The sequence below is a fragment of the Gopherus flavomarginatus genome, chromosome 9 (genome assembly GCF_025201925.1).
Source record: "Gopherus flavomarginatus isolate rGopFla2 chromosome 9, rGopFla2.mat.asm, whole genome shotgun sequence".
In the NCBI taxonomy this organism is placed as follows: Eukaryota; Metazoa; Chordata; order Testudines; family Testudinidae; genus Gopherus; species Gopherus flavomarginatus.
Genome location: NC_066625.1, coordinates 66,737,607 through 66,763,135, shown reverse-complemented (window position 1 = coordinate 66,763,135; position 25,529 = coordinate 66,737,607). Strand labels below are relative to the sequence as shown.

Sequence of the window (25,529 nt, the reverse complement as noted above, 5' to 3'; positions counted from 1 at the left end):
GCCAAGCTGGATGGTAGATGTATATCAGTACAGCTCCATTGAGCAGTTCTTCTATCTCATATGCTGATTATCAAGTGGGATTGTGTACACGCACATCCATGCACCCTCAAGAACTAGTTGGATTAGTATGAGAGGTGAAGGCAAGAGTTGCACCAACTTGGTCCATACAAGAAACTTCCTTGTCTGCTTAAAGAACATTAAGAGTCCGAAAAACTCCTGCATGATCTCCAATATCCAATGACTAATACTAATGACCATTTACATGACTTAATAAGATCACATAGATGTATGTAATAGTCTAGGCTTAAGATTTCTAGATACTATAGATGCACTAGGCTGTACTTTATCCTACCATTTTCACTTTCTGTTTGTTCTGGAGGGACTAACTTGGCCATCACCACACTGTCATGACACTAAAAAATTCCCCCACACTGTATTAAAATGTGATCATGTTTCAACAAGATGATTTAGAAGTCCCACAGCTGGTTCTGGGACTCAAGCATCCTACCAGTGCTGCTTGCAAGATGTGAGATGGCCCTATTTGCAGCAAAAATCTGAAGTGAACTACATCCCTCTCCTCCTGTACAGCACTGTATAGTAAGCTTTACGTGCTTGTCCACTGCTGGAGGGACAATACTTGACTATGAGTAGGGCTGCAGATTTGTCATGGCATTTTTTAAAATAAAAAAATCACGCAGCAGTCACTGCTCCCTGATTTATTGATTTATTTTAATAAAAAATGCTCTCCTCCTAGCTCTGCTGAACACTGACCACTCAGAGAAGGTCTCCTCCACCTAGGGTGACCAGACAGCAAATGTGATAAAAATCGGGACAAGGGGTGGGGGATAATAGGAGACTATATAAGAATAAGACCCAAAAATCGGGACTGTCCCTATAAAATCAGGACATTTGCTCACCCTACCTCCACCGGTGCACCACAGCCGTAATCCTGTCCCAGTGTGGAGGAGAGGTTGGGAGTGGAGAGGAAGCCTGCTCTGAGCTCACTCCTCTATCATGATGGAAGTCCAGGTGGGTCAAGCCTGAGTGGCACTGCAACCCAGAGCACCAGGTCACAATGCCAGTAGCAGGGAGCCAGGCCCAGACCTGCAGAAGAGGAGCTGCTGTGAGAGAGTGAGTCACAGACAAACAGGAAAAATCACACTATAGGTGACTTTTTGCTCTCCCACCCCCTCACACACCCAATCATGACAAACCTGCAGCCCTAACTATGAGCAAATGGCCTGTAAATCCTGCTTTTTACATGGAATCTGGGTTGTTGTTTTTTTTAATTTATGTGCCCACTATTTTACTTTTCAAAATTTGAGAGTTTTGGTAGGATGGTGAAATATTTGAATAGTTGAAAGTGTTGATCCTTGATATGTTGAGATTTGATGGTGGGATTAAAGCATGGACCACCTAACTGGACCTTTAAAGAATTTTGAAAAGTTTCCTGTCAGGGAAACGTATTTCTTCTCTATCATTTTGTATTATTCTGTATTGGCCCCAGCTGAGAGTTGATGTACCCTTAAGAACAGAAATACAGGTTTGGCTGCCACATTGTTTGAAAATATATATTTTGTTAAATATTTATATAAGCATTATATAAAGCTTGAGAGATAGTACCACATTTTTAAGTTCCAACAGCACAAAAGGTCCCATGTGAGCATAGCATCTGCCTATACTGATCCCTTTGACGAATCTAGTTAATAGTGTCTATAATCTACAGTTTTCTCTCGCAAGTCATTAAGTGCTTGCAGCTGAAATTTCCAGTATGAAGTTGTTTCATTAATTGTTGTAATACAAAGTGTTAACAAAAATGTTCATACATTTAACATGGTATCTTCTTATTACTCACTTAGCTGTGAGAAAAAATGAAATCCTAAAGAAATGTGTTGTGTAGTTAATTTTATTGTTGTAAACATAAATGTCAAACTAGTCAGATTCCTTCAGCATCTCACTTTTAGTATATGATTTCACTGAGAAACAGTAACACTGAATCATTCAACTCATCTTGCTTTTATTGAGACAGGTGGAGTGCAGATATTAAACTTCTGCAATATACAGATGCCTATCTAAGTTTGACAGCATTTTAAAATACGATATTTATTCATGTTTTCCAAGCTCATGTGAAAGCTTTTCACACACTTTTCTACAAGCCAGGATTACTCACCATATCTGCCAATCCCTAAAATTAGTTTTTTAAAAGACTATGTACAAGTCAGTGAAAAACAGCTCATCTCTTTGAAGGTTGAAGACAGGCTAATATTTTACTTTTCAGGAAAAGATAAGGCTGAAATGTCAGGAAACAGTGGCATAATTGGAACAGTAATATTTAGAGGCTGCTTTCAGTTGAGAATTATTATACTATTGAAGACTTTCACATAGTACAAGACTCAACAAGTTACCTACACTGAGGTGAAGTTAATTTTTAAATGAAACTTTCTGAAAAAAACTTAAAGATGCTGACCTATAAAGTTGGTGCCTTTACAAACCATATAGGAAATGCACCTCTGAAAAATTAGGAATTAATTATAACAGCCTCTAGTGACTTGAGCTACAGGAGATGCCCTTTTAGCTCAGCAGCCAAGTACTCATTTGGGAAAGTGGTGATACTTAGGGTTTGTACTTGATCTGCTAATTAAAAACAATTTCACAACAGCAGCCATGTTCACACTGTTAACTACCTACAGTTACGTAATTTGGGACAAGCTACCGTTCCCTTTGGAATCAAAACCAAAAATTTAGTTGAATCAAGCCCATTGTTTGAGGAGAATTAAAACCACACTTATTAAATAGGGAAAGAATCTGTTAAGTGTAAATAATGTGTTTCTGAGCAAGTGGTTAGAAGTTTAGTTTATTCATATCACCTTTTTCATTAATAGTTGTGATCATTAGTCTTTAAAAATCTGTTTGAATCAAATATTTCTTACAATTTTTGTTTCTAATTTAGGTTCATTATTCCAATGGAAGTTTATTGAAATAAGGAGGCGTTTTGCCTTTTTTTTTCTTCTCCCTATTGGAGAGGCTTTTTGTATTTTTTCTCATGTCTATGATTCTATGTGTTTGTTCTGTTGAAAGCCCAGTTCATCTACACTTGCTTTTCTGCCCAAGTAGTCTACTTAAAGAACTGTAGCACAGCACCATATGCGATACTCTTGAATAATAAAGCAAGCCAAGAGACAATGAAACTTTATGAGGATCATTCTGCAAAAATGATAATCTGTCACTTTATATGTCAGGATTGTACTGTCTCTCTAATTAGGCCCTAATTTAGCAGAGGGATCTGTATAGGGATAAGACTGCTTCCATGTGGATCCAATGGCAGGACTGAGACCCTTGAGTGAAGGTCCTTGGGGTAGGGACAGTACCTTATATTTTCTGTACAGGAGGGTGGATAAAAATGATTTTTTAAAAAAATATTTAAAAAAACATTGTATCTAGATAAAAAATCTTATTTAAATTAAATACTGGTTTATTTTTAAAAAAATATACCTATTTAAAAATAAACTTGAAATTGAAAAACATATGTTAAGGTTTAAACTTAGATCAGGGGTCGGCAACCTTTCAGAAGTGGTGTGCCGAGTCTTCATTTATTTACTCTAATTTAAGGTTTTGCTTGCCAGTAATACATTTTAACGTTTTTAGAAGGTCTCTTTCTATACGTCTATAATATATAACTAAACTATTGTTGTATGTAAAGTAAATAAGGTTTTTAAAATGTTTAAGAAGCTTCATTTAAAAATAAATTAAAATGCAGAGCCTCCCAGACCAGCGGCCAGGACCCAGGCAGTGTGAGTGCCACTGAAAATCAGCTCGCGTGCCACCTTCGGCACGCGTGCCATAGGTTGCCTACCTCTGACTTAGATTATAATCTATTTAAATCATTTCAATAAAATATGAAAAATAATATTAAACAATACATCATTGCTGCCAAGTTTTAAAGAAACATCAAACCACTGAACTGGTGAAAGTCACTGGCTAAGAACCTGGAACCAGGTTTTACAGAAGTGCTAAACCAGCTTTTGACATCACTAGCCTCTTCTCTAGGTGCAGAGAGAGTATTTTCTTCATTTTAGTTTATTCAACTAGTTCAATTCAATGGCTAGTTTATTCAAAGTTAAAAAAACAGTTGGGAGTTGAGAAAGCAAGAAAACTTGTTTTCCTCCTCTGATTAATAAATAAAAACTAGGTGTGAAGATGAGATCCACTAGCTCTAAAATCTTAAAGAACACAAAGGACTGTCTGGAAAAACTTCAGTTTATTAACTACAGATAAAACTTCCTTGTTTAATAAATCTGTTTTAAATGCAAAACATGCTTTGGTTTAAAAAGATTATGTATCCCACACAATTAAAGTAGTAGTATTTAATTAAAATGCTGTTTTTATTAATTTTTAATTGAATTTGAATTTCCATCCAAACAGAGCTGGACACAAAATAATCACAAATTAAAAAAAAAATCCAGTAAATAAGAAATGCATCATTTGCCATTTTCTAACATAATAAAAATGCAAAAATTAAGAATCCAAATAAATGTAAGTGAAACTACATAAAAAATGTGTATGGTGTATCCAACTAGTTATCAAACAGAAGCACCAAATATAGTGTAAAGTTGGAAATCAACATGTTTGAATGGTTACCAGCTAATGAGAATCAACCTTTCTTTAGGACAGAGTTTCACAAACTTGGGACACTGCCTGTTTAGGGAAAGCCCCTGGCGGGCTGGGCCGGTTTGTTTACCTGCCACGTCTACAGGTCCGGCCAATTGCTGCTCCCACTGGCTGCGGTTCACTGCTCCAGGCAGCTCCCATTGGTAAAAAAACTGAACCGGCCCACCAGGGGCTTTCCCTACACAAGCGGTGTCCCAAGTTTGGGTTACAGGGTTCTCATGAGGGATACCATAGGCATCCACTTCCTGGAACTCTGAGTCACCTCTACAGCATGTTGACCTAGCTAGACCAAAGTTGTGAGAGTCCAAAGTCGATACAGATCACTGACTACAAGTAAAACCATTAGTTGATCTGATAATATGAATGGCAGCAGGTGTGACAGGAAGGGTTACTAGTGCTTGGATACATAGAAGTAGAATTTCTGCTGAAGGGGGCAAACCTCCAGTCCACTGAAAAGTCTTTTATCTACCAGATACACCTTAATGTATGGCCAAGGAACCACCTATGGTACATTTATCAGTTATGATTACCTAAATAAATATTCATCTATAGGTTTAAAAGAGGTGTGTTCAAAAAAAAGGTGGCCCACAGCTAGGAATCTATACTGAATCCTGCATCTTCTCTTTCCTAAAATATGGAGCTTCAGTTTGTGGAGACTGTAGTTTCTTGTATCTAGGTGCACCTTCTTAATGCGAACAAAGGGCTGTTCATATCAGAACAGAACATTTAATACCGGCACATAAATCTCCATGGGATATACAGACACATTAAAGATTAAATTAGCTAACAACTATTCCATGTTATGCAAATTAGTTGTGGCCCTTAAACTTCTGGCAACTTCTCAATTAAATCCTCTGCTGAGCAGATCTTTTTTTGTACCCTTGCTTTAAAGGGTATTCCATTATTCAATTCAGATAATAAAATTTGCTATTGCATGCTGATTTGTTGGGTAGGTGGATTGCTGCATGGAGGGTGGAGCACAAAATTTCCACCCACCTTTTGTTTTTTAATTGGCAAAAACTCTACATATCACCCTCATATACAATATATCACTGTTCCTATGAGGTGTAATTAAATGCAAAATTATTCTTTAGCCTTCTGCCTGTGTAAGGGGTGAAGAAACATGTGAGCTCTAAGTTACTGACTTTTATTCATTAAACATTTTATATCTTTTTACAGACAAGGACTGAACCCCCAAAACCTACGAGATCATTAAACTAAAATAGCAAGACAATGGAAAAAAATGACTAAAAGTATCTGAACGACGATGCAAGAAAAGAAGGTTGGAGGAAGCTGGGTCAAAATGGGATGACCTGGCTAGTTATAATCAGACACTGATCCCAGGAAAGATAATGGAGGGGCTGATATGGGACTTAGTTAATAAACAATTCAAAGAGAGTAAGATAATTAATGCCAATTAACACAGGTTTACAGAAAACAGGTCCTGTCAAATGTAATCTTTTTTGATTAAATTATAAGTTTGATTGATAAAGGTAGTAGTGTTGATGTAATGCTTAGATTTCTGTAAGACATTTGACAAGGTACCGCATGGCATTTTGATTAAAAAGCAAGAATGATATAAAATCACCATGACACACATTAAATGGATTAAATTTCTAACTGATAGACTCAGACTGTAAACGTAAATAGGAAAATCATAAAGCAGGAGCGTTTCTAGTGGGGTCCTGTTGGGATTGGTTCCTGGCCCTATGCACTAATATTTTTTATTAATGACCTTGAAGAAAACAGAGTCACTGTGCAGATGACACAAAGTAGGGGAGTGATAAATAATGAAGAGCACAGGTCACTTATATAGAGCAATCTGCATTGCTTGATAAGTTGGGCACTAGCAAACATGCGTTGTAATATGGCTAAGTCTAAAAGTATACATCAAAAACAAAGAACATAGGCCATACTTACAGGATGGAGGACTCTATCCTCATAAGCAGTGACTCTGAAAAAGACTGAGGAGTCCTGGTGGATAATTAGCTCAACATGAGCTCCCGGACCTGCATTGTGTACATCTCCACTGCAAAGAAAAACCTACAGCACCAAGTGTCAGAGCCCAGGTCAATTGATTCAGACTCATGGGGCTCAGGCAGCAGGGCTAAAAATAGCAGTGTAGACATTCCTGTTTGGACTGGAGCCCAGGGCTCTGAAACCTGGCAAGGTGAGGGTATCAGAGTCTAGGCTCTAGCCCAAGTGAGAACATGTACCCTGCTATTTTTAGCCCTGCAGCCTGAGCCCTGTAACCCTGAGTCAGCTAACCCAGGCTCTGACACTGGGCATTTTTCTTTGCAGGTAGACATACCCAACATGGCCAAAAAGACAAATGAGAGCCTTGGATACATAAACAGGGGAATCTCAAGTAGGAGGAGAGAGATTATTTTACTTCTGTATTTGGCACTGGTGTGACCACTAATGGAATACTGTGTCAAGTTCTGGTGTCAACAATTCAAGAAGGATGTTGATAAACTGGAGAGCGTTCAGGAAAGAGCCACGAGAATGATTCAGGGATTAGAAGATGTGCCTTTATAGTGATAAACTAATTCAATTGAGCTCCTCAAGTCAAACAGAGAAGCTTAAGGGGTGACTTGATTATAGTCTATAAGCCCCTACAGGGGGAACAAATATTTGATAATGGACTCTTCAGTCTAGCAGAGAAAGGTATAACATGCTCCAAAGGCTGAAAGTTGAAGCTAGACAAATTCAGACTGCAAATAAGGTATAAGTTTTTACCAGTGAGAGTAATTAACCACTGGAACAATTTATCAAAGGTCATTGGATTCTCCATCACTGGCAATTTTAAAATCAAGATTGGATTTTTTTTCCTAAAAGATCTGCTCCAGGAATTATTTTGAGGAAGTTCTATGGCTGGTGTTATATAAGAGGTCAGACTAGATGATCACAATGGTCCCTTCTGACCTTGGAATCTATGAAAAACTCTCTAGGTGTCACACTAAAGTGGCCTGATCACGTGACAAGGAACCAGGAACTCCTGCAGCATTATTCTTTTCCCCATGGGACATCAGTAATTCCCTATTAAGGGCCCCTAATAGGTGCCTTTCAAAGTTGGTATCTTCCATTGGAGGTGTATTCCTGCAAAGTCTGTCCTCTTTTGGGGGCTGGGTGGTGGTAAAGGAATCTATTTCAATGATTTTTCAGTTATGACCGCCTTCAAAAAGACTTCCTCTGAATGCCTTTGTGCTGAAACCACCAATTACAGTAAAAGCAGCTGCTTCTTAGCCTTTGTCCATCAGTAACAGGTGTACAGATTAATATTTTCTGTGCAGGTAAGTGCAAACAGCTCAGAGACAGCTAAATAATGGTCTCCAGAGAAAACTACAGTAAAAGGTGATAGTCAATTTAGTTATTATTAGGGTTGTCAATCGCAGTTACCTGACACAATTAACTAAAAAATTAACCATGATTAATTGCACTTTAAACAATAGAATACCAATTGAAATTTATTAAATATTTTCAGATGTTTGTCTACATTTTCAAATATATTGATTTCTATTACAAAACAGAACACAAAGTGTACAGTGCTCACTTTATATTTATTACAAATATTTGTACTTTTTTACAGTGCAACTATTTGTAATAAAAAATAAATATAAAGTTGCATTGTACACATTGTATTGTGTTCAAATTTAAATCAATATATTTGAAAATGTAGAAAATATCCAAAAATATTTAAATAAATGGTATTATTATTGTTGAACAGTGCAATGGCAATTAATTTTTTTAATCGCTTGACAACACTAATTTTTTTAAACATATTATATATGCACACATACATATACATACATACACACAACCATTATATGTATACTGACCATCTCTGTTTCAGAAACAGAATATAAAATGTCTGTCTGTAACATCTATTATAAATCTAGTTATATAAATGGAATGGGTAATGAGTCCCCTAATAAATCTTATTATTTCCATTACTATATTACTAAGGAATAAATTAATGCCTAGTGTAAAGATATTGCCTTCAAAGCACTTATACCGGGGAAGAAATTGGCCCACCATATTGAAATAACTTGTTGACCAGACCCACAGATATTGCCACACTTTTGCCATCTCAAATCTGATTAGCTGGATCTGTGAATGGCACAAAATTATTTGTGAATGGATTATTAACAGTTCCACAGTTTAAGAAAAAGCCCTAATTCTTTGATTTTAAACTACCAGCAAGAATGCTGACTAGTCTGTAAGCTTGGCAGAAACTACTTGTGTTTGTGTAACCATGTTTAGACCAATTGGACTTGGATAACTATATGCTAATCAGCAACATATTTACACATGCTAAAACAATATTACTCATAGACTCATAGACTCTAGGGCTGGAAGGGACCTCGAGAGGTCATCGAGTCCAGTCCCCTGCCCTCATGGCAGGACCAAATACTGTCTAGACCATCCTTAATAGACATTTATCTAACCTACTCTTAAATATCTCCAGAGATGGAGATTCCACAACTTCCCTAGGCAATCTATTCCAGTATTTAACTACCCTGACAGTTAGGAACTTTTTCCTAATGTCCAATCTAAATCTCCCTTGCTGCAGTTTAAGCCCATTGCTTCTTGTTCTATCATTGGAGGCTAAGGTGAACAAGTTTTCTCCCTCCTCCTGATGACACCCTTTTAGATACCTGAAAACTGCTATCATGTCCCCTCTCAGTCTTCTCTTTTCCAAACTAAACAAACCCAATTCCTTCAGCCTTCCTTCATAGGTCATGTTCTCAAGACCTTTAATCATTCTCGTTGCTCTTCTCTGGACCCTCTCCAATTTCTCCACACCTTTCATGAAATGCGGTGCCCAGAACTGGACACAATACTCCAGTTGAGGCCTAACCAGCGCAGAGTAAAGCGGAAGAATGACTTCTCGTGTCTTGTTTACAACACACCTGTTAATGCATCCCAGAATCACGTTTGCTTTTTTTGCAACAGTATCACACTGTTGACTCATATTAAGCTTGTGGTCCACTATGACCCCTAGATCTCTTTCTGCCATACTCCTTCCTAGACAGTCCCTTCCCATTCTGTATGTGTGAAACTGATTGTTCCTTCCTAAGTGGAGCACTTTGCATTTATCTTTATTGAACTTCATCCTGTTTACCTCAGACCATTTCTCCAATTTGTCCAGATCATTTTGAATTTTGACCCTGTCCTCCAAAGCAGTTGCAATCCCTCCCAGTTTGGTATCGTCCACAAACTTAATAAGCGTACTTTCTATGCCAACATCTAAATCGTTGATGAAGATATTGAACAGAACCGGTCCCAAAACAGACCCCTGCGGAACCCCACTTGTTATACCTTTCCAGCAGGATTGGGAGCCATTAACAACTACTCTCTGAGTACGGTTATCCAGCCAGTTATGCACCCACCTTATAGTAGCCCCATCTAAATTGTACTTTCCTAGCTTATCTATAAGAATATCATGCGAGACTGTATCAAATGCCTTACTAAAGTCTAGGTATATCACATCCACCACTTCTCCCTTATCCACAAGGCTCGTTATCCTATCAAAGAACGCTATCAGATTAGTTTGACACGATTTGTTCTTTACAAATCCATGCTGGCTATTCCCTATCACCTTACCACCTTCCAAGTGTTTGCAGATGATTTCTTTGATTACCTGCTCCATTATCTTCCCTGGCACAGAAGTTAAACTAACTGGTCTGTAGTTTCCTGGGTTGTTTTTATTTCCCTTTTTATAGATGGGCACTATATTTGCCCCCTTCCAGTCTTCTGGAATCTCCCCCGTCTCCCATGATTTCCCAAAGATAATAGCTAGAGGCTCAGATACCTCTTCTATTAACTCCTTGAGTATTCTAGGATGCATTTCATCAGGCCCTGGTGACTTGCAGGCATCTAACTTTTCTAAGTGATTTTTTACTTGCTCTTTCCTTATTTTCTCTTCTAAACCTACCCTCTTCCCGTAAGCATTCACTATACTAGACATTCCTTCAGACTTCTCAGTGAAGACCGAAACAAAGAAGTCATTAAGCATCTCTGCCATTTCCAAGTCTCCCGTTACTGTTACCCCCTCCTCATTGAGCAGTGGGCCTACCCTGTCCTTAGTCTTCCTCTTGCTTCTAATGTATTGATAAAAAGTCTTCTTGTTTCCCTTTATTCCCATTGCTAGTTTGAGTTCATTTTCTGCCTTTGCTTTTCTAATCTTGCCTCTGCATTCCTGTGTTATTTGCCTATATTCATCCTTCGTGATCTGACCTAGTTTCCATTTTTTATATGACGCCTTTTTATTTTGTAGGTCACGCAAGATCTCAAGGGTAAGCCAAGGTGGTCTTTTGCCACATTTTCTATCTTTCCTAACCATCAGAATAACTTGCTTTTGGGCCCTTAATAGCGTTCCTTTGAAAAACCTCATGTTTAGGACATCAACTCAACACTTCAGAGTATGTATATTATAGAATCACAGATGAAAGGATTTGAAAGGATTTCCTGAATCTAACCACCTCCCTGCCCGATGTCTGTTTCTTCCCTCACTCTCAACCAAAGTCACACCACCCTTCCACTGTACTCCTCAGGTACACAGCTGCAGCTACTGAATGCAGGCCAGATGGCTAGCCAATCCTTAGCATCCCCCTGCCTGCTTGCCTGCCTGCACTGCATTTTCTTTAAAACAAAACCATCACCAAGAATCTCTGTGCCCAGATGTTGTGTGCTTCTTAATATAGCCCTTACCCCTGCTTCAGTCAAAAAGGGCTGTACCAAATTTCCACTAACTACAACCCCAAGCACCATCCTTCCTTAAAGAATCCTGTTCCACCATCAGATCAGCCTCATTACCAAACTTTTTTTTTTCCTACTAAGTATAACTTTTTGAATGTTAAACCATTACTCCCAGCAGCATGCACAGAAATAAGTATTTGGCCAGTTTTGGAGAGCAGTTTGTGTGTCCCCCACAGTCAGAGGAGCTGCCTCTTTCCACCGCCTCTCCCCACTGTGGCCTTGGTGCTCATGGAGCTGGCTCTCCCTCCCACCCTGCACAGCCCCAGGGCCACAGGCATTTTCATCTCCCGCCCCAGCCTGGGGCCGAGGAGCTGACTGTCCCCGCCATGGCAGATGGAGCAGGCTCTTCCTCCACAGCCCTGGGGTTGGAGGAGTTCGCTCTCCCTACCCCAGACCCAGAGGTGTTCTGTTCCCCTGCTTACTGGGGGAGGGGAGCTGTGCCCCTGCTTGCCCCCCCTCGTGCATGCCCCTGATTACTCCTTGATTTAACACTGGTGTTCAAGGGGTTACTTCTGTACAATAACTCCTGAAGATGTGGATTACTTCAGGAGAGGGTTTTCCCCCACCTTTCCTTACTTTAAAACTATATATCAAGGAAAATGATACATATATAAACACAACCAATCCTTGTTTTTCCCAGGTCCTGTGCAACACACAATGTGTGGGATCCCAAGCAAACTTATGCAGCTTTCTATGGAGAGGGTTTTGCTGGGGGCCAGGGAATTATGGGTCATGATCCAAAGCCCATAAAAGTGAATGGAACGCTGAATAATGTTAGGGTGACCACATGTCCTGCTTTGGCTGGGAGAGTCCTTTTTTTAAGCCCTGTCCTGACTTTTTTGGCAAAACTGGGCATTTGTCTCATTTGCTCTTCCCAATTGAGCATCATTTGGCAAGAGCAAATAGGACAAATGCCCAGTTTTGCCAAAAAAGTGGGGTGCAACCCCTAGCAGAGCACGGAGGAATGTGCAGGGGGATGAGCAGTAACACCAGCTCTGTGTAGGAGGGAGGGCTCAGTAGAGCAACTTGGGCCGGGCCAGCCCCATGCGTGTGGGCTGGAGGCCCAGGCCGGCACCATGGGGTGTCCTGCTTTCCCTCTGAGAAAATATGGTCACCTTAACTAATGTCCACGTCTCAGGCCATGAGGAGGGAACATGTCACCTGCTTGCCAATATCAGGGTGCTTGTTCCAGTGTCATAAGAACAGAGTCCAATCTTTCAGGTAGCATATCACATCTGGAAGGCGGGGGGGGGGTACTAGGAAGAGGTACCGACGGACCAATGCCCTATGTGATTACATACTTGTCTAGGATTAGCCCTATGCATTTGTTATAGCCTAAAGAAAAAACAGTCCAGAAAGGGTTACTATGCACAGTTGATTCCTAGACCAAAGGAAAACTACTCAACATTAAGAGCTGGTGACCTATTACATGTTTAAAAAATGTTCTTGGTTGGCACCTGCAGAATTACTTGCTCAGAGGAATGGGGAAAATGTACTTAAAGGATACAGAAGAGAGCCATGAAAGACTTCACATTCAGAAGTACAACAATGTCTAGATAACTTTCTGTATGTGCGTTTTTAACCAGAATATTTTGTTTGCAGATTTCTTGCTCAACGAATGCATTCTTCCAAGCCAGCATAGCTGTGGTCTCTCAACACAAATACATTTAAGTCCTTGCTCAGTGTAGATTTTACTGCAAGAAATCTAATCAGATTTCATGTGACCAGCAGGTCATCATAGAAATCTTATTTTCTTTGCCTCTCTAGTACTCCTACACAGTATCTCATTGTTTGAAGTATGAACACAGGCATCTAAACAATTTTAGAACTTGTGTTTTAGACAATAGCCAGTCCTTTATCCTTTTCGTCCTGCTTTGCCTGTTGTGGTGCCAAAGTCTGTCTTTGTACTGTCTTGGAGGAGAGAAGAAAGTAAATGAGCTCTAATACTTCACAATGATATTCCTCTTCTCATATGCAGACATCAGAGCTCAATGTTCAGGTTCCATAACAGAGGATAGCCTTTGTATCAAAGAGGCTAGGCACTGCCCTTCAGATGTTGAATTGGGCATTCTTCCACATGAGTTACTGTCTGCATTGCTGACCCACGGAGTGGAGAGGAAACCAGGCCAAATTGGTGCATAGTTGCATCAACTTTAGATGATCCCGAAAATAACCTGTTGAGTCTGGTCCAGGAACACATCAAGTGGACAAGAAGGCAAGTGCAATGACAAACTCTTGGGAGTAACTTAGTGTATCAGACCCTCTCTCATCTATGCTTCTACTCTATAAGAAGACAGTTTTCAGCTCCCTGGCAGCACTGATTGTCTGGGCATGGTAAAGGGCCAGTACTATTCTTGTCCAGGAGTGCATAAGCTGCTGTAGCACCGGGGGGGCTGGCGTGCGGGAGTGGAGCTGAGAGATCAGCTGTGAAGTCACATCCTGGTACACAAGAGTGGGATTCCTCCCCAGAATATGAGCAGACCTTCTAGTTGTTGCTGTGCATTATTTCCTGTCTGAGAATGTGGCATCAGTCAATAAGCTTGTTTATCTGTCACAGAAGGACTTAATATTAATGGCATCCCAAAGGTCTGGTGGAGCTTTTTGCGATAGTACATACAAACTAGAGGTTGGGGTATAATTCAAGCAGTCACTAATAAAAGGAGTGGCTGAATTCAGATCCATGTCAACAAGATAGGTGTGGCAGTTGCACCCCCAGATTACAGAGCTCTATTCAGATGGAGCTAATACCAGGTCAGTACAGATATATGAAGAACTTACAGTGTCTGCTCACCAGGAGGTTCCTGATAGCTTTTGTATCAAAGCATTTCTTGAAACAGAAATTTTCTGTAGGAGGATTTTATTTAAATGGTTGATGACAGCCAAATTATTAAGGTAAACCCTGAAGAAGTGACTTACACAACATGTCCTGAGTTAAAGGTAGTTCTGGTGACACTTTTGTAATTTTACTGAAAAATAAATAGTATATCCCAATTTAGTATTGGATAGGCAATTTTTTTCTTTAAATAAGGGATGTCCCTCATAATGCAGGACTGTGGGCAAACCAAGTCCCAGTAACCACTTGGACACATGGCTAAGGAAAAGATTATTTTACTGACAGGGAAAGGAAAGGTTGCAAATACCCAAGACAGAGGCTTAATACTTAAAGTGAGCAATAACAGTTCTCTACTTGGGTCCCTGGGGGCAGTCCAACAGAATTGGAGTTCTTCAAGGCTATTGCCTAGGATGAATTCACAGCTAAATTTCTATTCCAAGCAAATAGGCACCTGCAGGTGTCCAGGTCTGGCTCAGTTAGTGTCCCTTACTGGGCTGTTCCCCATAAGTCTCACGCAGACCAGCATCCAGCTGCAATATCCGCCAGTCACAGCTTGTTCCACACATGTCTCTGCATACAGGTCCTGGGGAATCTTTTCTGCCTCCAGTTTCCCTGCAGCCCTTGGCTAGTCAAACAGAGCCCAGCCAATACATATTTCAGGCCCTTTCTCTGTACCTGGCCAAGTAGAAGATGTGCAATGGGGAGTGGGTTGATGGGAGCTGTAATCCCTGCTTAGCAGATCCATCACACGATGAAGTGAAAACATGCAAACAAATCTCATCCTCTCTCCTCTCAGGCTTTCTGACAATGCCTTTTCTCTTCCCCAATCATTCATGTGGTATGTTTTCCCTTTAAATTTCTAAGTGAATTTCATGCTTATGAAAATTAGGGACTACTAGCACTTACCGAAACTAGACAGAGTTCAGAAAAAGACCGTACAAGCTTCCCCCATACAATGCTACCAATTCTTCTCAATCCCATCTTGCAGAACCTCTGCTATTTTAGACCCGGGCCTTTTTTCCTCAGAGGTTTCTAGCTGTGCAGTTCTAAGGCTTGGACAAATATGCACTAAACAATTTAATTAGTGACCTACGTTAGGATTGTAACATAGGCTCCAGAAGTTTAAGACTGGTGCTCCAGCCCACTGCACACCCTAGTCCCTTCTTACCTTAAAGCTACTGGGTGCAACCTCATAGTTAAAACTGTAATTAGCTTTCCACTATAATAAACTATTTTAGGAACCCCATCTTCCAAATTTCTCATCCCCAATCTAAACAGTGTGACATTTCAAAAAAACCCTAGGAAAACATTTTTTGTATCCTTGCTTCCATCCATATCTTCTCCCACACATACACACAGGGTATATTAGGGCTATAGGGACAACTGTAAATTGTGGCATGGCTCTACAACTACAGCATAGCATGGGGGATTCCTGTTACCCTTGTATTCAGGCTGTTCTCTGGATAGGTGGATTTGGGCTGCAGTGCAATGGTTAAGTGGTGTATATGGCCCTTTGTGGCCTTTGGCACTGAGATGTAAATGTCACCATTAATGACAATTGAGATCATTCTCACGTTTTCCTTTGCTAGTTAATCCAGTGTTATTTTTTCAATAATACTGCAGTCATTTACTCAATAAATTTTTGTGTGCGCACACGTGTGTTTTGTGAGACACTAAGTTTCATAAAGGCTGAGCACGTTACCTGTAGTAGATCAGGGGTTCAAGTTCACATCTGAATTTCCTAACCTGTAAAATAGTGCACAATTGCTGTAGTAGAGGCCAGGATAAAGGAAAATGCTATGCCATACATTGTACGCAGACTGCATAGACACTTTCTGTTCAGCTACATGATCTGTTCTCATATTTAAGTACCCTGTTTATTTTACTCACCAGTGCTAGAAAACATCAGATATTGTAGCCTGCATTAGTTCTACATCAAAGTAAAAAAAAAAAAAAAACACTAGTGACTTTAACCCTGCAGCAGTTCAAAGTGTTCACCTATGGATGTAATATCTCCTACCCCTGCCTTGCCTCACTCCAGATAACCCAATTCTGACCCTCAGCTCTGACTGACCTCTGATTATGACCATGATCCTTGTCTCTGGCACCTGGCCTTTGACTATGGGCTCAGATTCCTAGCTACTGATTCCTAGTTCAACCACTGGGCATGACTGCCCACCTCCCAGTCATGAGATAGTTACCCATTTTCTTTTGATTTCTTTAAAAAAATATATAGCCATTCTACAAGTCAGAATCATTCCTATACATAATTGTCTGTCATTAAAAGTCATAAGTAACAGTAAAGAAAAGAAAAGGCAGATTTTGGTTCTGAAGATTTAGTTCCTGGTACTACTGGAAGGTACACCACAGATCAAATTGATCCCGAAACATTTATACAAAATTATACTATGGAGGAGTCACAATGCAAAATGGAATGCTACAAGAATTATAAATAAAAGGTCTGCTTTGTATCTAAGGCACAGCCATGGGCTGGTTTGATACCCCAAAATCACCCCAAGCCATGCCATCTAAAAAAAAATTAAAAATAATAATAATCAGAGTGAAGATAAAATATTGTGCCTGGAAAGTTTCAACAGATTCATGTTGTGACTGACTGAATAAGCATGTTTCAGAGTTGCATGTTTTGCAGCAAGAATAGTCTCCCAATACCCAATTTAGAAATTATTAACAAAAGAAGATCCTGACAATCTTGGTGCCTAGAGGGAGATATTTGCCAGGTAGTCATGACCCAACACTATATGGGACTCTCTTGATCAAAATCACCACCTACAATTGTGTCCAGAAACAAATAGGAAACTAAGGCTGGAAGGAAAGTGTTGAATGTTTCCTAATGCTTACACCACTAAATTCTGCAATGGCTGAATCTTCCTGATGGCATAAAAAAGTATTCTAGTCTATTCTATTATACCATGCTCATCAACAGAGAAGATCTAATCTCCAGCTTGGATTATGGCAAAGGTACAAATGACTGTTACAATCTATTTTGCAGTCAAATAGCCACAGTCATTTTGTTAATTACAGATAGAACATTCAGCTACTTCTGAAGTCTAGAACTCCAAATCATAGAATATCAGGGTTGGCCGGGACCTCAGGAGGTCATCTAGTGCAACTCCCTGCTCAAAGCAGGACCAATGTCCCAATAAATCATCCCAGCCAGGGCTTTGTCAAGCCTGACCTTCAAAACCTCTACGGAAGAAGATTCCACCACCTCCCTAGGTAACCCATTCCAGTGCTTCACCACCCTCCCAGTGAAAAAGTTTTTGCTAGTATCCAGCCTAAACCTCCCCCACTGCAACATGAGACAATTACTCTTTGTTCTGTTATCTAGTACCACTGAGAACAGTCTAGATCCATCTTCTTTGGAACCCCCTTTCAGGTAGTTGAAAGCAGCTATCAAATCCCCACTCATTCTTCTCTTCTGCAGATTAAACAATCCCAGTTCTCATAAGTCATGTGCTCCAGCCCCATGATTATTTTTGTTGCCCTCCACTGGACTTGTTCCAATTTGTCCACATCCTTCTTGTGGTGTGGGGCCCAAAACTGGACACAGTACTCCAGATCTTCTATCACTAGGTTGCCTCCATCATTCAGTAAGGGGCCCACACTTTCCTTGACTTTCTTCTTGTTGCTAACATACCTGAAGAAACCCTTCTTGTTACTCTTAACATCTCTTGCTAGCTGCAACTCCAGGACAGGTTTGATGTGCTTGTGGTAGCCCGTGCAGTCTGCTGCAGCCCAGCAGAACAATGGACAGTACACGTAAGCAGTTAAGGGAATGCCAAGCTAAGCAGGTAGCCCACTACAACAAATGGAGCCGAGGCCACTCCACATAAGTGAGTGGTGCTAAACAATGGCAAAAGGTAAGAGTCCAAGCTGCACTGGAACACTGGTTATATGAGGTAACTATGGACTCAAGACAGCATTAGAGACAAAACCAAAAACAGCTGCAGAGTAGCTGCAGATAGACAGCCACCCAGACAGATGTGTCCAGGACCAGGAGGCTCTAGAAAGAGCCTCAGTCATCAACTGGCCTTAAGTAGGAGAGTCAGAACTAAATTACGTACATGAGCAATACAGAGGACCAACAGGATGCCATCTGACAGAATAAAGGTAGCGACAGGGTGGAAGCAAGTCCCCCACCAACAGCAATAACACAAGAAATAGGAGACTGGTTTGAAGAAAAACAGTGGGATGATGGTAGAGGCCATATCCCTAGGGTGGGTTATGTTCTAGTAACCACTGGCCCCTGCAAATCAACAAACGCTTGCACAAAAGACAACAACAACAACATTAAACTAAAAGATGTATCCTCTTCTGTGGAACTTGGAGGCAGAACACATATTGAGAGGGTGAAAAGTCTGAAGCAGGCACCAAAGTCAGTCTTTGAACACAGCAAAGAATCCAGACGTTTTGGAGCATGAGCTTTTGTGGGTGAATACCCACTTCGTCAGATGCATGTAGTGGAAATTTCCAGGAACAGGTATATATATGCAGGCAAGCTAGAGATAATGAGGTAGTTCAATCAGGGAGGATGAGGCCCTGTTCTAGCAGTTGAGGTTTGAACACATGCACTAGAATGTTAACTGCTTTTGCAGTATCTCTGTAAATAGTTCTCTTAATAAAGAGTCAGTTTAGTTTTATAGGCATGGAGTCCTTATCCAGTACATGAAACTATGTTTTCTCCCTCTCTATTAATAGTCCTCATAGCATTTAGATGAGAAGTTCCTTATTTGTGTATCTATAATATAGAAAAATTTCATGATAATTGCTGTAGCATCATCCTACTACTGGATACCTGTGTATGCGCAATGTCTTAGGAACAATATTGTATAAGCTGTGTAAGTGTTGCTCCTGTTCCATAATAAACCATAGTTGTATATTAATTCAAATGTTGACCTTGCAGATTGCCACATTCCTCCCTAAAAATTGCAAGAGGTGTTAAGATTATTAAAACATTGTCAAGAAATTCCTCAATCAACTCCTAAGTAAATAGGATTCATTTACATTACATTACTTACTTAGGGAGGCAGTATAGCTAGTGGATAAGGCACTAGTGTAAGACTCCAGAGAATTGTGTTCAGTTTTCATCTCTGACACTAATTTCCTGGGGTACCATGGGCAAGTCACTTCTCTTCTGTTTCCGACCTTCTCTGTAAAGTGCTTTGAGATCTAAATACAAAAAACTCTATATAAGTAATATGTGATATTCCTAACCAGAAAACAGAAGGGTTAAAATGCAAGCAAAGAAGATGGCCTAAAGAAGTGTTCTGACACTGGATGTAGCCCCAAGAAACAACTGCTAATTACACTGCAAAATACTTTTCAAATAGAAAAGGCTGTTTGCTAATTTAAACTAGTACATGCCTAAAGACACTTTAAATATATACAATGTATTTGTTTAAAACAAACAATGGACAGAAGATCAGCTCCAGGGAACAAGGTATAGGCAGCTTGTGCTCCTCCTATTCAGCAATTTCTGGCTCAGGTCAGTGGCCCCTGGCTCAGGTCAGCGCAGTCCTGAAAACTCTCCTAAGTTGTGCTTCTTTTGGAATAGGCCTGTGGACCACTGCAAGAGTGCAGAATAGCTGGGGACACAGATCCAGCCACATCTCAGATTGCCACCTTCTGGTCAGTTCATTTCCTACCTGTGCTCTGCCCGTGACCCTCTTGAAGTGCCCTCTGTGCCTGGGGTTCCTTCAGAGGCCCACCCATGTAATGGAGGGCAGGTATAGAACCCCCCCCGTGTTTCCACTAGTCTGCTCATGCAAAGTGGTTACACAAGGCAACACCGAATATAGCTTTTAGACACCAACATTAAAAACAGCCAACAGGCTTTAAAAATATATATCCTAGTCCAAACCCTACACTGTCTTTTAGCTCATGTAACTCATAAGGTAAAATTCAGCATAGAATTTGGCCCAGGTTTTAAACCCTGACATTTTGCCCAAAGGTACACCCTTATCAGAAGGTACACATGTTAATGTTTTAAATATCCTGCTCCTGCCATTATTTGTGAACTGTTTGGGGAAGGGACCATGTTTTTATAGGTGCATACAGTGCCTCTAGGTGCTACGGCAACATAAATAAATAGTAATCTGCATCAGAACATTAGAAACACTTATAACTGGATTTAGATTATGGAAAATTCTTTCAGACAGTCCAAATTACCTTTCTAAATTAAAATTATAATTGACAGGCTAAGGCAAGGGGTAGGCAACCTTTGGCACACGTGCCAAAGGTGGCACACGAGCTGATTTTCAGTGGCACTCACACTGCCTGGGTCCTGGACACTCATCTGGGGGACTCTGCATTTTAATTTAAATTTTAAATGAAGCTTCTTAAACATTTTTAAAACCTTATTTACTTTACATACAACAATAGTTTAGTTATATATTATAGACTTACAGAAAGAGACCTTCTAAAAACATTAAAATGTATTACTGGCACACGAAACCTTAAATTAGAGTGAATAAATTAATACTTGGCACACCACTTCAGAAAGGTTGCCGACCCCTGGGCTAAGGCCACAGTACTGCAAGAGACTCTGCTAGGCCAGATCCCTCTGCCTATGCAGCATGAGATGATGCATTAGGTTAAATATTATAATTTATGAGTAACATAGGTCCTGATTCAGCAAAAGACGTAGGTGTTCAGCTGTAAGCACCTGCTTCAGTCCCAGTAAAATCACACACCTAAGTGCTCTACTGAAAGTACTTACGCGGGAAGGCTTGAATTCAGGTTGCAACTTAGATTCCATTATAAAACCCTGTCTTGACTCTAAACATTTTTCCTCTTGTGTCAAAGATTCAATGCTTAGCCCCCAATCCCTCAAGCTGTTCCACACAGGTGGAGGGCTCTATCTATGCACAACTCCTTGCAGAAACGGGGCCATCTTTTCAGCCCAAATTTTTTGTTTTGTTTTGCCATTGGTGTAAACAGTTCTAATATTGGCTCATAGTCTTTATTATAATAATTGACATCATTTTAGAAAGAGGGAGAGGTAAGAGATGTTTTCCAACAATTGGGATAATGTTAGCAATATCAACAAAATGAAGACAGATAATAGCTTATATTAAGTGGTTATACCACTTTATTTTAACGCTGCAATTGCCCAAATATACTGTAAAACTATTATGGAGGAAATGTCTTGGGGTTTTTAGAGTTGTCCAAGACAAGGCTCAACTTCACATGCTAGGAAGACAAACATTTTTATTTAATTTTAGACACAGCCACTTCATGTTTCAGTTTAACCATCATAAATCCTAATGCTATTCACAAATACGCAGCTGCAGCAAAAACAGGCAAGTGGGTCTCATTGAACAAAAGAGAGACTACAAGTGTGTCTGTTTTTCAGCTGAGCATTTAGAGGCTATATGACACAAAATGTTTAACAATGTCCTAACAATATCAGATAGAGGATGCATCCCTAGGGACTACCACCTAGTTAAAACTAATTGATATTCTTAAACATGATCAATTACAGAAAAGTTTGTGGATTGGGGTTTGCTAGAAAAAATAAGTTTAATTTATGATAACTGGATGCAGATGTTAATTAAATTGGACAATTCTTGCTTTTACAATTAATATATGCTGTATTTTTTAAATTTTTGAATATTGCATACCTATTAAAATTTAGGTCATAATTATAAATGTTTAATAATTTACATATGTAACTTTAGTGCCCTCGTGGCCAAGATGGAGTCTGCTCTGCAGGCAGCTCTGGCCAAGAGAAGGCGTGCGCAGGAATGCAGCAGGAAAAATCACTTCCACCCCAAGGGTACCTGTTTCAAACCCCCCAGAGTGAACACACACACCTACAGGAAAAAGTACATTGGATATAACAAAGGGAGGCATTTATTTACAGAGAGATGACAGGAGAAAAACAACAAGGGGAAATATAGGGAGAGCAGTAAAACAGCGCTGCATCTAAGCCAAGGCCCCACGGGCCCAGTGGTACTACAGTCTGGAAGGGCAGACACTGAGCAATGTGTCTGCACACACAGTTCAGGAGTCCTGAGCAAAGTTCCAGTCCAGGGTGCTCCTGGTCATCTTTGGCACCAGTGAACTTTCCCCCAGCAAACCCCTCTGGTGCCCTCTTCTGCTGCTCTCTGCAAAGCCACACAGAGCAACCACCTCCCCACTTAACTAGCTAGCAGCCTCCCTCCTTGTTCCCAATGCAGAGTCACAAGCCCCAGTACTCACAGCCCCACGCAGCTCTGGGCCGCCGTGATACTGGGTCCAGCTCCGGCCTGTCCTTCTCGGGTGATTTCTCCCTGGCACAGTGCTCCTCCTGGCTCCTGTCCTGGGCTGTCCCCGATCGGCTGCCCTGTCCTTCCCAGGCTTCCAGCAGGTTCTCTGCTGCTTCCTTTGTGAGGGCCTGCAGGTTGCCCTCTCCCTTCCTCCCACTCAGAGTCACCCTCTGGAGTTTCCCTCCTTTTTTCCTCACTTTCCCCCCCACCAGGAAAAAGATTTAAAGGGGCCATGCTCTCTAAACCCCAAAGGGGTTACACATAAAAGAACATATTTTATGTTTCTCATACAGTTTGAAGCAGTATGTAAAGAAATCATAAGGTGTGTTCTTTTAAAAACCCTATGTTATGAAGTTACAGTAGTGACTTTGTAGAAGGACACTACCAGCTTTAAAAATAAATAAATACAATATGTCCCAAAACTTCAGCTTGTACCATCATTGCTGTGAAATGTTTGCCTTATATGTGTAATTATCCTGTAATACATAAATTATATGTATACATGAACATACATATAGTACAGCATGCTTATAGTCCTGTACATGTATGTGACATGGGTCCTCGGGGGGCCACACTACGATTACTTTATTAGGGCAAACTGCAAAGAATGGGGCAGACAATCCCCAAAGCTGGTGGTCATTCCAGTACTTAGATCCACCAAGGTAGCCTCAAAACAGCTTCTATAGTACCTTACTGGTTACCCAGAAGCCAAAACACAGTTCCCTTAAAGCAACCCAATCTTAGGCGTCCACCCAGACACCCAAGACAAATATGATGATGATTACTGAAAATCTTATTCGTCATAGAAGAAAGTTTTACCAATCCCAAAGGATCAGATACATTACCCCCCAGGTTAATGAATATTTCAGATCTTACCCAAATATACTCTTACAGACAATTCTTATTAACTAAACTAAAATTTATTAAAAAAGAAAAGAGAGAGTATTGGTTAAAAGATCAGTATACATACAGACATGAGTACAGTTCTGACATCAGATTCATAGTTAGGGTGACCAGACAGCAAGGATGAAAAATCAGGACATCTGGTCACCCTATTCATAATAGAGATGGTGAGCTTTGTGTCTGCCAAAAGTTCCTTCAGAATTAGTGCATAGGTTATAGTCCAATGTTCATATTCAGGGTGATCCAGATGGGACTGGAGATCTCAGTCTTATGACTCATGCTTCCCCTACATAAAGTATCAACCAGATTGAGATAAAAGGCTCTTGGGACCTGATCCTTTAACACATTTTTCTAGCAGCCTCTAGACCATACAGTCCTGGGTGAAAAATAGGCTTCTTCTATTTCCTAAACATCACTGGTAATTACTACATGGATTAACAAAAGTAATTCATCCATTAAGCAGTTTATCACAAACCTTAAAGAGACATATAGACAATGACATTATTTCACCTAAGATTCATCTAAATGTTACTATTCCCTTTTGATCTCTGAATCAATAGCTATAGTAATAGACAGGAACTGTCTGTTTAGATGACTAATATCTAACAAGATATAAATAATCAATACAATTAGTATCACCTCTACTTCTCTAACAATACAGGTTTGCATTTCAAAGTTCTAGCCTAGTGGTTCCCAAACTTTAGCAACCTGTGAACCCCTTTTAATAAAATGTGAAGTCTCACGAACCCCTCTTAAAAATGAATATTTCTAGGTATTTTCTCCTTTACCCGAGTATAAATTATAAAAGCAGTGATTTTGGAAATATAAAATTTGTTTTTATGACAAGCTTATTACACATTATAAATTATTATTTATCATTACTGTATTTTTATTACATTATGAAAATGGCAACATTCTTCTCACTTTCATAGCTTGTATCACTTTGAATAAGCCTGTTATAAGACAAGGCCCTATGGTTAATCAAGGAGTATCAGATGTGAAACAGTATGAAGATATTTAAGAAGCCAACTCAAAGAGTTCCTCCTATATGAGCATTCAGGGCTTGAGCAGTCTAGGCAAACAACGCACATTACAACAAAGCTTAAACTTGTTCTTCATAATAATTTTAAAAACAATACTACCTCCCTATTTAATTTTAAAATCACCAAAAGATATCCACCTCCTTTCCCATTTCTTATAAGGAGTCTTGAAGTTTAAATCTCCTCAGAGTGATAGATATACTTGCTTTGATCTGCTTAGCTGCTGGCACCTTTCTGCCCGGGGTCTCTAGGGAAGCTCTGTCCACCATTAGGGAATTTTTCCCTGAGAATCCCCTGTAATATTTGAGGTTCACAAACCCCAGTTTGGGAAACACTGTTCTAACCTATCTAACATGGAATGGCCCTAATTACCATTTACATACTTTTCTAAGATATCTCTAAAGGTTGAATATGCGTTCTTTAGCCTGCAAGCTACTTAACCCTTTCTGGCCATGTGTCACAATGTAATATTACTTAAAACTTGTATAACACCTTTCATGTGAGAATCTTAAAGTATCGTTTAATTATGCCTCATATTTTGTGATAGGATGTACAAGCCCCACAATAGGCAAGAACAGTTAAGCGCAACCGTGAGATCAGATAGTCCTATCCTGCTGCACCTTTGAGGCATGCCAGCCCTGGAGAAGGAGCCTTAAGAAGGGAGAAGCCCAGTCCACAAGGTTTCAGCATACAGCTCATCCTCAGTTCCTAAAGAAGGAGTGAGCAAAACGACCTAAGATTGCTGGTGAACAGAGCTATAGGCCAGATGCTGAGATAGGACTGCCACCTTTTGAGACTTTTTGAGGACTGTCCCTTTTTTGAGGTAGCTGTCCTAGGTAATCTATAAGTCTTCCCAGGACATTAAGGCTGGGTCTACACCTAAAACTTAAGTTGACCTAGCTTCATAGCTCAGGATTATGAAAAAAATCATACCCAGGGCCGGCTCCAGGCCCCAGCGTGCCAAGCACGTACTTGGGGCGGCATGCTGCGGGGGATGCTCTGCTGGTTGCCAGAAGGGCGGCAGACGGCTCTGGTGGACCTCCCGCAGGCACA

At 40.2% G+C, this 25,529-nt stretch overlaps 1 protein-coding gene across 1 annotated transcript in view; it reads right to left on the bottom strand.

The window, feature by feature from the left end:
- Window positions 1-22,598, bottom strand: part of ZNF280D (zinc finger protein 280D) — a 130,306-nt gene extending 107,708 nt beyond the window's left edge. Inside the window, exon 1 of the mRNA XM_050967916.1 lies at window positions 22,487-22,598. The gene's annotated coding sequence lies outside the window, so the exon portion shown is untranslated. The remainder of the gene's footprint in view (window positions 1-22,486) is intronic.
- Between the last annotated feature and the right edge of the window lie 2,931 nt (window positions 22,599-25,529).